At 53.1% G+C, this 13,789-nt stretch overlaps 1 protein-coding gene across 1 annotated transcript in view; it reads left to right on the top strand.

Annotated features, from left to right (window-relative positions):
* Positions 1–13,789, top strand: part of CIAPIN1 (cytokine induced apoptosis inhibitor 1) — a 328,736-nt gene that overhangs the window by 255,738 nt on the left and 59,209 nt on the right. The window lies entirely within an intron of this gene.

Below are 13,789 nucleotides of genomic sequence, written 5' to 3'. Positions count from 1 at the left end.
GACCATCAACGTCCCACCCACCCTTCCTTTGGAGGTGAGCCTGCCAGTCCATTTGCAGTGCGCTGGTGTGTGTGCGTGTGTGTGTGTGTGTGTGTGTGTGTGTGTGTCCTCCCAGCAGCCAGCACCGTGCCTGGGCCTAGTGGGCAGCCGGGAAGAGTGACGGGGATAGAAGGAAGGAAGGATGGGTGGATGGGATCTTGGAAGGCTGACGCCAGAGCCCTCACTCCACCCCCAGCCCCACGGCAGTAACTACCAGGCCAGTCCTAGATGGTCTTTCTGGATCTTTCTGCCCCTCAGCCACGTCTTCCTCCTGCAGTGGAGTGGGCAAGCTTCCCCAGGCTTTGCTCAAGCACCCCAGGGGCAGCAGTGCCAGGGCCCCTCCCCACGGGCCTGGAGCGCCCAGACAGGCTGGAGAACCGGCTGGCCCAGACGCTGCCGGCCACCGCCCTGCCTCCCCTTCCCCCCAGCAGCGTGAGGGGGGGCCCTGGAGTCTGCCCTTGCTCTCCAGCCAGGGCCGTTCTGCCCAACCTGACTCCCCCAGCAGCCCCCAGGGGCCCCTGCCTGAGGTCCGTGTTAAGGAGTGAAACTCACACTCCAACCTACCAGAAAAGCCTGCTTTTTTTCTGGCCCCCGCCTGCTTTCTGTTAGCTGTGCATCTTGTGGTAAGCTCCTGGCCCTCTCTGGGCTCTAGTTTCCCTGCCGGTAAAATGGGGACAAGGACAATGGGCTGTCGCAACCCACATCCAGTGGTGTGGCCTTGGTGACACCCTCCTCCTTCAGGCTTCCCCTTCCCTCCCGAGACCCCTGCGCCTTGTTTGCACGGGGGCCTCCGGCCACCCGAGAGGCAGCCCTTGGTGGGCAGCGGCTGGCAGCCGGGGCAGAGGCAGCACCCAGGAACCAGCTGCAGTCTCAGCCAGCCGTCCCCACCCCCGGCGCCCTGCCTGTTTTATCTGCTAATTGCAGGGTTGCAAGATGCCACCTGCCTCGCAGGCCCCAGGCGGGCGCCTCCCAGTGGAGCAGGGGCCCCGGCGCCGCCCAGTCCTCCTCCAGCCCCGCGGCTCCCGCACTGGCCGTGGTCTCCATGGTGCTCAGAGGCCCTGCCACCGAGGGAGGGGGCCTGAAAAGATGGAAACACTCCTCCCCTGCGTCAGAGAGGAGCATCCTGGCCTCCCCTCCCCCACGAGCGTGGCTCTCCTGTCCTGGCACGTGGGCGCCTCCTCCAAGCCGTCTCAGCTCCCTGTTGCTCTGGGATTTAAGGTCCAGACGGCCCCTCCCTGCCTCGCTGGCTTCCTAGCACTGCCCCTGCCCCTGCCCTGCGGCCTGAGCGCCAGCCACCTGGTCATGCCGCATGCCACACGCTCACTTCCAAAGGGACTTGGGGACTTGGGGACATGCCTAGCTGCCCACAGCTGGACCCCTAGCTCTGAGGAGTCTCCCCAGGAAAGGAGGGAGGGCTTCACTGGGGCCTCACGCTCCTCCTCCTTTGCCGCATTTAATTTTAGTGATCACGACACCCCGGGAGGTGGGTAATGACAGGATGAGAAGACTGAGGACCAGAGAGGGAAGGGCCCAGCGGGTAAGGGCCAGGACCTGGATTCACATCCAGACAGCTCCAGCCCCTGGGCCCATTCAGAGGGGGTCCAGGGGAAGTGCTTGTGGGAGGGAGGGGCCCTGTGACGGGCGGATGACTGTCACCAAGGCCTGCACTCTCCAGACCACTCAGCAAAGCCGTTGCTCAGCAGCGCCCAGCTGACCCTCCAACGCGGGGCATCCTAACCTGGGCTAACCAGCCAGAGTCCCCACAGCAAAGTGCCTTATCCTATCCGGGCACCCAGCAAGCGTCCCCTGGGAATCCCCAGGTGCTTTTACTTGGGACAGAATCCATCGCTCCGTTGGCCCCTCCATCATGGTAACTCTGGAGAGAGAAGCCCGGCAAATGTGGATTCACCTACACGCGGAACTAGGCAAGGAGCTCCTCCCCTGAGCCTCAGTTTCCACATATGTGACACGGATGTGCTGTGGGCTTAGGAAGGACACGTGCCACGCCCCTAGCACAGGGTCCGGCTCATGGCAATATATCGTTCATCCACCTTTGGCCAAGGGCAATGGTCGTGTCTATGTGAGAGGAAAAGCCACTTGTCCACACTGGGGCAGGATCCTTAGCCTAGATCTGCCTCTGTCTCCCCCCAGCCCTGCCCAGCTCTGCCCAGCTCCCCCGCCCTCAGCCCAACCCCAGAGCCTCAGCCCCTCGCCGCCCAGCTGCCCAGGTGTCTGAACTCCGGGCTGGAGTGGGGCTGGGAGGTGGCGGAACTCAAAGAGCGGTGGCACCTTCGCTGCTCTGTGACCACCCAGTCCCCATCAACCCTGCCCCATTGGCGAGTAAGCCGCAGCACGTAACAAAACCCTTCCGGTCGGTCTGGTGGGAATCCTTTACCAGATAAAGCTTGTCTTAAGATGCCCCAATCCCTGAAGGGTAAACTGAGGAAGCTGCCAAGCCTAGAGGGTAGGGCAGAGAGATAAAAGAGGCGTCAGGCCAAGTGGGCCACCTCTGTTCTTTCTTCTGATGCTCCTGGAGCCCCGTGAGGTGATGGCAGTTACGATCCCGCCTTTTAGGTGAAAAAACCCAGGTTGAGACCGGGGGCAGTGTCCTGAGGTCCCGAGCGCCTAAGCAGCAGAACCCCGGCCACCGTTCTCCAGAGTGGGTGCTGGGGACCCCCTGCCCCACGGTTCCTGGTGCGCTCCGAACATGGCACACCCCCCTTCCCGCCTCCTCGCAGGGCTCCTTCTGCCCAGAACCTTCTTTTCCTCCTTCGCATCCTTCCTGTCTCTTTTTTTTTTGGAGACAGAGTCTCACTCTGTTGCCCAGGCTAGAGTGAGTGCCTCGGCGTCAGCCTCGCTCACAGCAACCTCAATCTCCTGGACTCAAGCGATCCTCCTGCCTCAGCCTCCCGAGTAGCTGGGACTATAGGCATGCGCCACCATGCCCGGCTAATTTGTTTTTCTATATATATTAGTTGGCCAATTAATTTCTTTCTATTTATAGTAGAGACGGGGTCTCGCTCTTGCTCAGGCTGGTTTCGAACTCCTGACCTCGAGCAATCCACCCGCCTCGGCCTCCCAGAGTGCTAGGATTACAGGGCCCTTCCCATCCCATTTTAAAAGGCACGTCCCAGGAAGCGGTAAGGGCTTTCCCGGCTCCCCAGCCACACCGCTCCCCCTCACTGTGCCCCCATTACCCTCCTTCGCGTCCCTTGACATGTTATTTTCCAGGTGGCTTCACCTTGGCGACTGCCGACCTGTGCACCTGGCCGCGGCCGGCTTCCTGCGCGCTCACTGGGCTGTGAGCTCCTCCCTTTTTGCTCACTGGGTCCCCCGGCACCTGTGCCTGCCGCATGGCTGAGCACTGGGTGAAAGAATGAATGAATGAGTGAGTGGGTGAATGAATGAATGAACGGCCTCCCAGGCTCCCGGGCAGGCCCCTCTCGGAGGCTCGGGGTGGGCAAAGGCAGCAAGAGACGCAGCTGTAAACCCAGGCAGGCAAACGGCCTGTGCGAAGTTTTCTGAGAGGAAACTGTGAGATGCAGCGCTATTAAAAATTGATATTTCAATGAGATAATCCCTCTCCCAGGCTTTTAATTGATTGCCTAAAAAGCCTTTGTTGTTGTGTTTCTTTATTTGCAGGGACCATTAATTTTTTTATGGGCGATCAAACCCGGATAGAGTGCAGGGGCTACCGTCGGCCAATTCAAAAACAGCAACGGAGGCGCCAGGGCCGAGCATCTGGGGCCGGCCGGGAGAAAGGCGGAGGCCGGGAGCAAGGCGGAGGCCGTGGAGCTGGCCTGGGCTCCGGGCACTGGCAGGTTGGGGCTGACTCTCCTGCAGAAGGGGGACGGCCCTGCGTGTCCCGGACACACACACACTCACACCTCCCCTGCCCCCAGCCTCCAGGGGGCTAATCTCAGCTCCCTTCTGGCCCTGCGGGTGGCCCTCCAATTGTCACCACCCCCTAGCCCTCTGCACGCTTGGCCTGCAAGGTGTTCCGTGTGCACCTGTCGGCCAGGTCCCTGGCCCCATCTGCGTCTCCCCCACCCGTCCATCCACTCCACCGGCAGGGCGGGCAGCCTCGAGAAGGCCCCGGAGGCTCTCTGGCTGCAGGAGCAGGTGGCGGGGGCCGGGCTGGCTTCACGGGCATGCGGGCAGCCTGTGAGGCCACACAGGACCCTGCGCCTCCCAGGGCCCAGCACTTGGTTTAATGCTCTGTTGTCACCACCTTGAAATTATTAATAATTTGTAAAAGGCGGGGGGGGGGGGGCGTTCCCACATTTTCATTTTGCAGTGGGCTCCGCAAACGATGTGGCCAGTCTTGCTACCAAGGGACAGAGGTGCTGCAGGAAATGGCCACAAGGTGCATCCCCAGGGCAGTGCCCTTCCTACAGGCCACGGACTGTCCCCCCAAAGGACTGACCTTACCCCACACCTTCCCCTCCCCACCTTTCCTGGGTCCTCCCGGCTCTGCAGCCCCAGAGGATGGGCAGATTACGGGGGCATGATTTCTCCAGGCATCTCAGACCCTGGGGAGGGGGCTTAGTGGGATGGGAAGGGGGTCCCCAAATCCACATGTTCACCGAGCCTCATCTGTGGATTGAACAAGCAACGCTCCACCCAAACAGGCACAACTCTTGTCAAATGGAAGCTCTGAGTCCACGTGGCAGATGAGGTACAAATTAATTTAAATGATCTGTGGAATCCATAACAGCCTGTGGTCAACATCTTGGCTTTTTGGGTTTATTTTTTTTTTCGGGTACTGAATATTAAAGGGTCAACAGCTTTGACCTTCTGGGCATTGGCAAGCTTTCCTCCATAGGTGCCCGTCCTCAGATGGCAGCCGGGCCACTGGCCACGTCTCTTTCGAAAAGAAACAGTTCACTTTTAGAAATCCATCCTGCGGAAGTGTGGAAGCCGGTCGTAATCTATAAGTGTGGGTGCAAATATTTAGCCACACAAGTGCTCATTGTGGCACTGTGTACAAAAGCAAAAATAGAAACATCTAAATAGCCAGTGGTCAGGGGTTGGGTAAATAAATGACAATGCATTTCCACAGGGACATGCCAGCTAGTCAGCAAAATCCACCTTGTCCTGATAGAGAGGAGGGAGGGAGTGAAAACTCAGCTTTGGAAAAAAGTGTCCAACGCAGGCTTGGTTTTCTCTCTATACATGTGGAAGAATTGAGCCCCCAGTGTTAGTCTCAGGGTCATTGTTTTTCTTCCTTCTTGTCTTTGACTCTCCTGGCTTCCGGTGGCCAATCACCAAGGAGTCAGGGACACTTGACTTTCTGGAGATTTCTCAGATCTGTCCTCAGCCACCACCCCTCACTACCCACTTCCTCCCTCCTGCCAGACTTGCCCTCACTTCCTGTCTTGTTCCCCCGGTTCCACTCTGATCGGCCCTCCATCTGTTCTCTAAGGACAGCCAGAGGGATTTATTTTCAAAATGCAAATTGGATCTTAGTCCCTACTTTGCATAAAACCTTCCACTGGCTCCCTGTTCCTCTTATGGTGGGGACCAAACCCTTGAACTGGCCTTCAAGACTGCGTGGCCAACCTCGCCTCGCACCATGCTTCCCTCTTCCCTCTGTGCCCTGCCACTCTGACCTCCTCCTACGCTCTTGTACAGGCCAGGCTCGCTTCTGCCACAGGGCCTTTGCACGTGCCATTCCCTCAACCCAGAGCACTCTCTCTCACCTCTTCACCTGGTTAACTCACCCTTTTGCTGCCACCTGAAGAGTCACTTCCCCAGCAATCTTCCCAGACAAATCAGGTCTCCCCGTATCTCTTATGGCCCCGTGTAGCCTCTTTGTCTCCCTGCCTGCCCTCCTCACAGTTGCACGTGCAGCTGTGCAGTTCTCAGATCAGTGCCCATCACTTGCACTAGACCGTGAACTCCTCAGGGGCCTGGGCTGTTCTTGTGGAGACGCAGCGCCAAGCACTGGGAACAGAACAGGCGCTCAGAGGTTTGTTGAATGAATCAATGAATCAGGGAGAGAGGGGAGGCCGGCCCAAGCACTCAGCCTCCCTCCACTGCCGGCCACATGCCTGTCCAGGGCCACATGCCTGTCCAGGGAGCAGCTGAGTCACACGTATGCTCCGGATGGTGGCCCCGGGGGAACTGCCCGGAGAGCGCCACGTGCTGGGAGGTGGGGCTGGAATGTCGTCCTGCGCCTCCCTCCCTCCCGAGGAAACTGCCCCTCACCCGCCTGCCCCCTGCCCCGTGTCCTTCCTCTCCACGCCTCTCCTGGGCAGTCCCCTTTGATGTGACAGTTCCTGGGAGGCTGGTTTGTGTCACCCTCCGGGCGGGGGAGAGAGGCAGGGCGGCCGGCTGAGCCAGCCCTCGGTGCTCCTGAGCAGCGGAGGGGGGGCCAGCGCGGACCCCAGCTCCCGCCAGGCCAGCGTCACTGGGAAAGAATTCCCCAGTCTGACGGCTGCGGCGGGCCTGCCGGATTCTGGGACCCCTCGTGGCTCCGGATTTCCTCTCCCCTGGGTCTGGCTCTGGGGGACCCCCTCTTCCCAAGAGCAGACGGGGGTGGGGGGTGGCAGGCAACACGAACGAGGATCCCCGTGCTTCTAGGTCACGTCAACGCCCCAAGACACAGAGTCTTCCCAGTCACCGGTTCGAGTCCTGGCGTCACTGTGTCATCTCGGACAGACTCTTCTACTTACTGGGCCTCAGTTTCTCTACCTGTGAAATGGAGATCGCGAAGCCTGCTCCCAGTAAGCTGGTGGGGTGTCCCCCCAGGTGTGGCCTGGCCCACTGTGGGAAACAGAATGACGTAGGTCACGCCGCGCGGGCGGCCCTGAGCAGCACCGTGGCACAGGGTCAGAAAGCAATCCCCTGTTCCCCTGTTCATCTTTCTTTTCCTCTCCCGATGGCGTCAGGGACAAAGTCTCGGGCGGGCGGTGCCCTGGTCGGCTGTTCTCCGACCCTCGCTGCGCTTCAACACAAGCCTCGGAGCTCTGCAGCCCGGCAGCCTCGGCCAGCATAAATGCAATGCCCTTGCTTTATTTTCAAGCTGCTTTATTTACAGTTTGTTCTTGAGGCAAATAGAGAAATGTGAGGTGATTTCAAGAAAGGTGTCGAGCCAAGAATAGTAGAGGGGACGCTTGGATCCGGCAAAAGTCACGGCGTGGCCGCACGTGGGACACGCTGGTCTAGAACGTGACACGGTCACAGAGAACGGGAGGGCCAGCCTCGGAGAAGGGCTTTGCGTTTCCTGGGAGAAAACCTCAGGCCCGCCAGGCTCAGGCCGGGAGAGATTACTAATGATTTAGACAGTGACTTGCGCTAATAGCCCCCACTCCGTTCCGTGGCCCTGTGGACGCGTCTGCAGAGAGTATGTCATTTAACCCTCACTGTTCCCATTTCCAGGGGAGAAAACTGAGGCTCCCGGTGGTGACAGGTCCGGAGGCAGCGGTGGGATTGGTCCCCAGACGCCTCCCTGCCTCTGTCCTCAGTGAGGACTGTCAAATACCCGGGATGTCACCTCCTTCCCGCCCTCTCCCAGCGGACACCTGGCTTAGGCCCCAAGCCGGGGCTGCCCTCTGCACCCACGAGGTGACCAGAACTCAGTGTCACCCTCGCAGAGCACTGTCCCCCAAAACGGCCCACGGGAGTGGGGGCAGGAGGAGTGGGCACGTCCCCAGGTGCGGGGTCCCGTTCCAAGGGCTTTGTGTGTGTTTCCTCATACGTCTAGGAGGGGAGACGCTCTTATTGTCATCACCGCCACCCCAACTTCACAGATGGCAACGCTGAGGCACACAGAGGCGGGTAAGTTGCCCAGGTGTGGAATGAGGGCTTGGACAAGCTCTGCTCTTGTCTCCCGGGAGTGTCCCCGTCCTTGAGAGCACAGCCTCACTGGCGGGCCCTGTGGGGTCACCCCCTCCTCGTTTCCAGGGTGAAATGGAGGTGCAAAGCTCAGTTCACCTTATTCACTGCCTCAGTTTCCCCTGGCATCACACCCTGACAGGAGGTACCGATTACCAGGGCCTCGGTGTTCCCTCCTGGCTGGGGAGGGCCAGGGGAGCCCCAGCGGGTCTGGGCATCGGGCGAGGGTCGCCATCGCAACTGCCGATACTGCCCGGGAGAACACCGGCTTGGTGACGCCATCGCCCTGGGACCGCCCAAGCGCCTTCCTCCCAGACACGCTGGGCCACGCGCCAGCGCCCACGGCAACGCGAAGCCCGATAACGCCCAGGTGAGAAGCAAAGCCTGTCTCTCGGCTCCCAGAGAGGAATGAAAAGCTAGTAAGATAAAATCTGTCTGTCTGCCTGGTGGGGCTCAGGGGCCCCGGTGGGGCCATCTGGGGCTGAGCAGACCATGAGCTTCCCACGACAGCGACAGCAGCATTTCGGCTCTGCCGGCTCAGAGCTAAAGGAGCGAGTAGAGCAAACACAGCCGGACCAGAGAGCTGCACCCACACGTCCCAGGCCCCGGGCCCAGCACCCGTGGGGGCGGGGGTCTGGTCACGGGCTTGAGAGCTGTGCCCAGCTGCACGGCCTCACTGAGCCGCCCCTAGTCAGTGCTGGGTGGGGAGGGCATCTGTCCGTAGATCTGGGGACAGCCCTGGTCCCACCCGCGATTTTAAACATGAGAGCCCAGAGGTTCCGGGAGGGGAAAAGACTGGCCAACGGCCTCGCAGCCAGAGCGGCGTCAGACTATGGCTAGGACACACCCTCTAGTCTCCCTTTCAGTCTTTTCCTTGTAATCCACAGCGCCCCCGCCCCACCCTCACCCAAGGACGGAATGAACACCTACAGGGTACGACTTCTGGGTTCAGATTTGGACACTGGACCTTGGGAAGATTTTTCAGAGCAGTGGGTTACAAATACTTGATTTTTAGGAAGCATATGGATGAAACAGTTCCATATTTTGAGATGTGATATATATATATATATATATATATATATATATATATATATGTAACATATGCTATATTGTGATATATATCATATATATGTTTTGTGTGCGTGCGTGCATGTGTGTGTATGTGTGTATGGAATCGTGCCGTATGTCCTCTTTTTTGTCTGGCTTCCTTCACTTTCACTGTGCATGATTATTTTAAGATTCGTGTATGTTGCGTTTATCAGTAGTCCGTTCCTTTGATTGCTGAGTTGCATTCCAATGTATGTATATAGCTATAAAATTATTTTAAAATGCAAACAAATGGATAGTGACTGAAAGCAAATCGATGGATGCCTGGGGGCTGCCAGGGGAGGGAGTGAAGAAGGAGGACTGTGAAGGAGGGAGGAGACTAGGAACATGCATATATTCACTAACCAGGTGGCACGCCCCTCCCCCTGCTGGAGCAGGATCAGGGACGCCAGCCCAAACAGAAGGCTTCAGCAAGCTCCCGATTCTCATAACATGACATGAAAATGTCCAGGTTTCCAAAAACTGGAAAACTCAGAGCAAGAATCAGAAAGATCTCACACTGAATGGGAAAAGAGAATCAATAGATCCCAGCTTCGAGATGACAGAGATATTAGCATTATCTGACAAAGATTTGAAAGTCATGATAAAAATGCTTCAGTGAGTAATTACAAATATGCTTGAAACAAATGAAAAAAATAGAAAGTCTAAGCAAAGAAACAGGAAGTATAAAGCGATCCAATGGACATTTTCAACTGAAAAACACAATAACTTAAATTCAAAGCTCAGTGGGTGGGCTCCACAGCAGGATACAGGGAACAGAGGAAAGAATTAGTGAACTAGAAGACAGAACAATAGAAATTGCCCAATCTGAACAACAGAGAGAGAATAGACTGAAAAATAAAAATAAACAGAACCTCAGGGACCTATGGGACAATAACAAAAGATTTAATATTGGTGCCATCATAATCCCCAAGAGGGAGAAGAAAGAGGGCAGGACTGAAAAAGCACTCAAAGAAATAATGGCTGAAAACATTTCAAGTTTGGTAAAGACATAAACCTATGGATTCAAGAAGCTAAGTGTACCACAAAGAGGACAACCCAAAGAAATCTCCTCCAAGACACCTCCTAATTAAACTTCTGAAAACTAAAGATAAAGAAAAAATATATTATAAGCAGCCAGATATAAGATACCTTACCTGCAGGGGAAATACAATGCTAACGACAGCAGATTTCTCATCAGAGACCATGGTGGCCAGAAAGAAGTAGAACAATGACTGTCAAGGGCTGAAAGAAAAAGACTGTCACTGTCCTATTTTACCCAGTGAAAATATTCTTCAGGAATGAAAGGCAAATCTAGACATTTTAATAGAAAGGAAAACTAAAAGAATTTACTCCTACCCTAAAAAATGGCTAAAAGGAATTCTGTAAACAGAAATGATTGAAGAAGGAAGCTTGGATCATCAAGATAGATGAAAGAACATAGTAAGCAAACATATGGTTACAACAGGCTTTCTCTTCTCTTGAGTTCTCTAAATTATGTTTGACAGTTGGAGCAAAAATTATCACATAGTCTGGTGTGGTTCTAAATGTATGTAGAGGAGAATTTTAAGACAGTAATAAATTTGGCCAGTAAAGGGACCTAAAGGGAGGTAATATTTCTATACTTCACCTTAACTGGTAAAATGATCACACCAACAGACTGATACCTACAGCAACCACTAAAGAGCTATGCAAAGAGATATACTCAGAAACATGGTAAATCAAAATGGAATTCTAAAAAATGTTCAAGTAACCCGCAGGCAGGCCAGCAAAAGAAAACACAAGTTAAGCATTATACAAGATATTCATGTAACAAAAATACTTGTACCCCCTTAATCAATATTTTGAAATAAAAAAGAAAGAAAACACAGAAATGAAAAACAGAGAACAAAAAGAAAACCAAAAAAAGCAAACTGAAGCCCTAGTATATAAATAATTACATTAAATGCAAATGGTCCAAACACACCAATTAAAAGACAGAGATTGGCAGACTGGATTAAAAAGTATGAAACAACTACTATATGCTGCATCCAAGAGACTCATTTCAAATATAATGATATAGGCAGGTTAAAAATTAAAGAATGGGGGCCGGGCACGGTGGCTCACGCCTGTAATCCTAGCACTCTGGGAGGCCGAGGCGGGCGGATTGCTCGAGGTCAGGAGTTCAAAACCAGCCTGAACAAGAGCGAGACCCCCGTCTTTACTATAAATAGAAAGAAATTAATTGGCCAACTAATATATAGAGAGAAAAAAATTAGCCAGGCATGGTGGTACATGCCTGTAGTCCCAGCTACTCGGGAGGCTGAGGCAGGAGGATCACTTGAGCCCAGGAGTTTGAGGTTGCTGTGAGCTAGGCTGACGCCACGGCACTCACTCTAGCCTGGGCAACAAAGTGAGACTCTGTCTCAAAAAATAAAATAAAATAAAAATTTAAAGAATGGAAAAAGATACATCATGCAAACACTAATCAAAGGAAATGAGGGGTGACTATATTAATATCAGCTAAAGGAGATGTGTAAGTTAGGGTTCTTCAGAGAGACAGAGCTAATAGAATGTATATAATAGACAGACAGATGAGAGGGGATTTATTAGGGGAATTAGTTCACGTGACTCTGGAGGCTGAGAAGTTCCACAGTAGGCCAGCTGCCAGCTGCAGACCCGAGGGTGCTGGCCGCGTGGCTCAGTCCAAATCCCAAACCCTGAGAGCCATGGAAGAGCCGGATGGTGTGACTCTCAGTCTGAAGCCAAAGGCCAAAGAACTTGGGGACCACTGGTACAAATCCCCAAATCCAAAGGCTAAGTGAGCCTGGAGTTCTGATGTCCAAGGGCAGTGGAAGAAGCAAGCCCCAGCTCCAGGAGAGAGAGACAGGGAGTAAATTTGTTTTTCTTCTGCCTTTTTGTTCTACCTGGGCTCCCCAGGTAGATGGCTAGACCCCTAGCCAAGTGGATGGTGCCTACCCACATTGGGGACAGATCTTCCCCCCAGTTCACCAACTAACACACAAGTCTTCTCTGGGGACACCTCCACAGATACCCCCAGAAATAATGTTTTACCAGCTACCTAGGTATCTCTTAATCCAGTCAGGTTGACACCTAAAATTAACCATTACAGTAGAGCAAAGAGAATTGCCAGAAATAGAGAGGGACAGTATGTAATAACCAAGGGGACACAGAAATCCTTAATACATATGCACCAAACGACAGAATCACAAAATACACGAAACAAAACCTGTTAGAACTGAAAGAAGAAATGGACAAATCCATAATTATATTATAGTTGGAGATAGCAACACCCCTGTCCAACTATTGACAGAACAGCTAGATAGAAAACCAGAAAAGATACAAAACTCAACAATAGCATCAGCCAATAGAATCTAACTAATATTTATAGAACACTCCACCCCAAAACAGCACAACATGCATAGTTTTCAAGTGCCATGGACATACACCAAGATAGATCATGTCCTGTGTCATGAAACAATAAAATTTAAAAGAATTGAAATCTTAGAGAGTGTTTTCTCTTACTAAAATGGAATCAAACTAGAAATCAATACTAGGTAACAGGTTAACAATCAAGATAACAGAATTTCCAAATACTTGGAAATTAAACAGCAGGAATATAAATTTCTGAATAATCCATGGATTAAAGAGAAAGTTTCAAGGGAATTGTTAAAAAAATACACTGAGGCCAGGCATGGTGGCTCATGCTGTAATCCTAGCACTCTGGGAGGCTGAGGCAGGAGGATCACTTGAGCCCAGGAGTTGGAGACCAGCCTGAGCAAGATTGAGACCACATCTCCACTAAAAATGGAAAAATTAGCCAGGCATGGCTAGCCTGTAGTCCCAGCTACTTGGGAGGCTGAGGCAGGAGGTTCACTTGAGCCCAGGAATTTGAGGATGCAGTGAGCTATGATGACACCACTGTACTCTAGCCAGGGTGACAGAGCGAGACTCTGTCTCAAAACAAAACAAAACAAAAACCCAGAAATCACTGAAATCTAAAACAGTGGAGTAACTCAATGAAACAAAGATCTGGTTTCTTTGAAAAGATCAATAAAATTGACAAACCTTTAGCAAGACTGACAGAGGAAAAAAAGAGTGCAAGAAGACACAAATTATATAAGGAATGAGACGGAATATCACTAAGGAGACTGCTGACAGAAAATAATAATAATAAGAAGAAGAAAATACAAACATCTTTACACAAATGAATTTAACAATTTAAATGAAATGACCACTTTGGAGAGAATTCTGTTCAGTTTATTTTATAAAGTCAGTTGTACCCTGATGCTAACTGGATAAAGATAGTATGAAAGAGGCGTAGGCACTGTGGCTCATGCCTGTAATCCCAGGACTTTGGGAGGCTAAGATGGCAGCAGAATCACGTGAGGCCAGGAGTTTGAGACCAGCCCAGGCAGCATAGTGAGACCCCAATTCCAGGCTGCAGGGAGCTGCTGTGATCTGGCCACCCCACTCCAGCCTGGTGAAAGCACAGCAAGACCCCGTCTCTAAAAATGGAAAGAGGCGGGACGCGGTGGCTCACGCCTGTAATCCTAGCATTCTGGGAGGCCGAGGCAGGAAGATTGCTCGAGGTCAGGAGTTCAAAACCAGCCTGAGCAAGAACGAGACCCCCGTCTTTACTATAAATAGAAAGAAATTAATTGGCCAACTAATATATATAGAGAAAAAAATTAGCCAGGCATGGTGGCGCATGCCTGTAGTCCCAGCTACTCGGGAGGCTGAGGCAGGAGGATTGCTTGGGCCCAGGAGTCTGAGGTTGCTGTGAGCTAGGCTGATGCCACGGCACTCACTCTAGCCTGGGCAA

This window comes from Microcebus murinus, chromosome 20 (assembly GCF_040939455.1).
Source record: "Microcebus murinus isolate Inina chromosome 20, M.murinus_Inina_mat1.0, whole genome shotgun sequence".
NCBI lineage: Eukaryota > Metazoa > Chordata > Mammalia > Primates > Cheirogaleidae > Microcebus > Microcebus murinus.
This window is presented reverse-complemented; position numbering and strand designations above follow the sequence as displayed.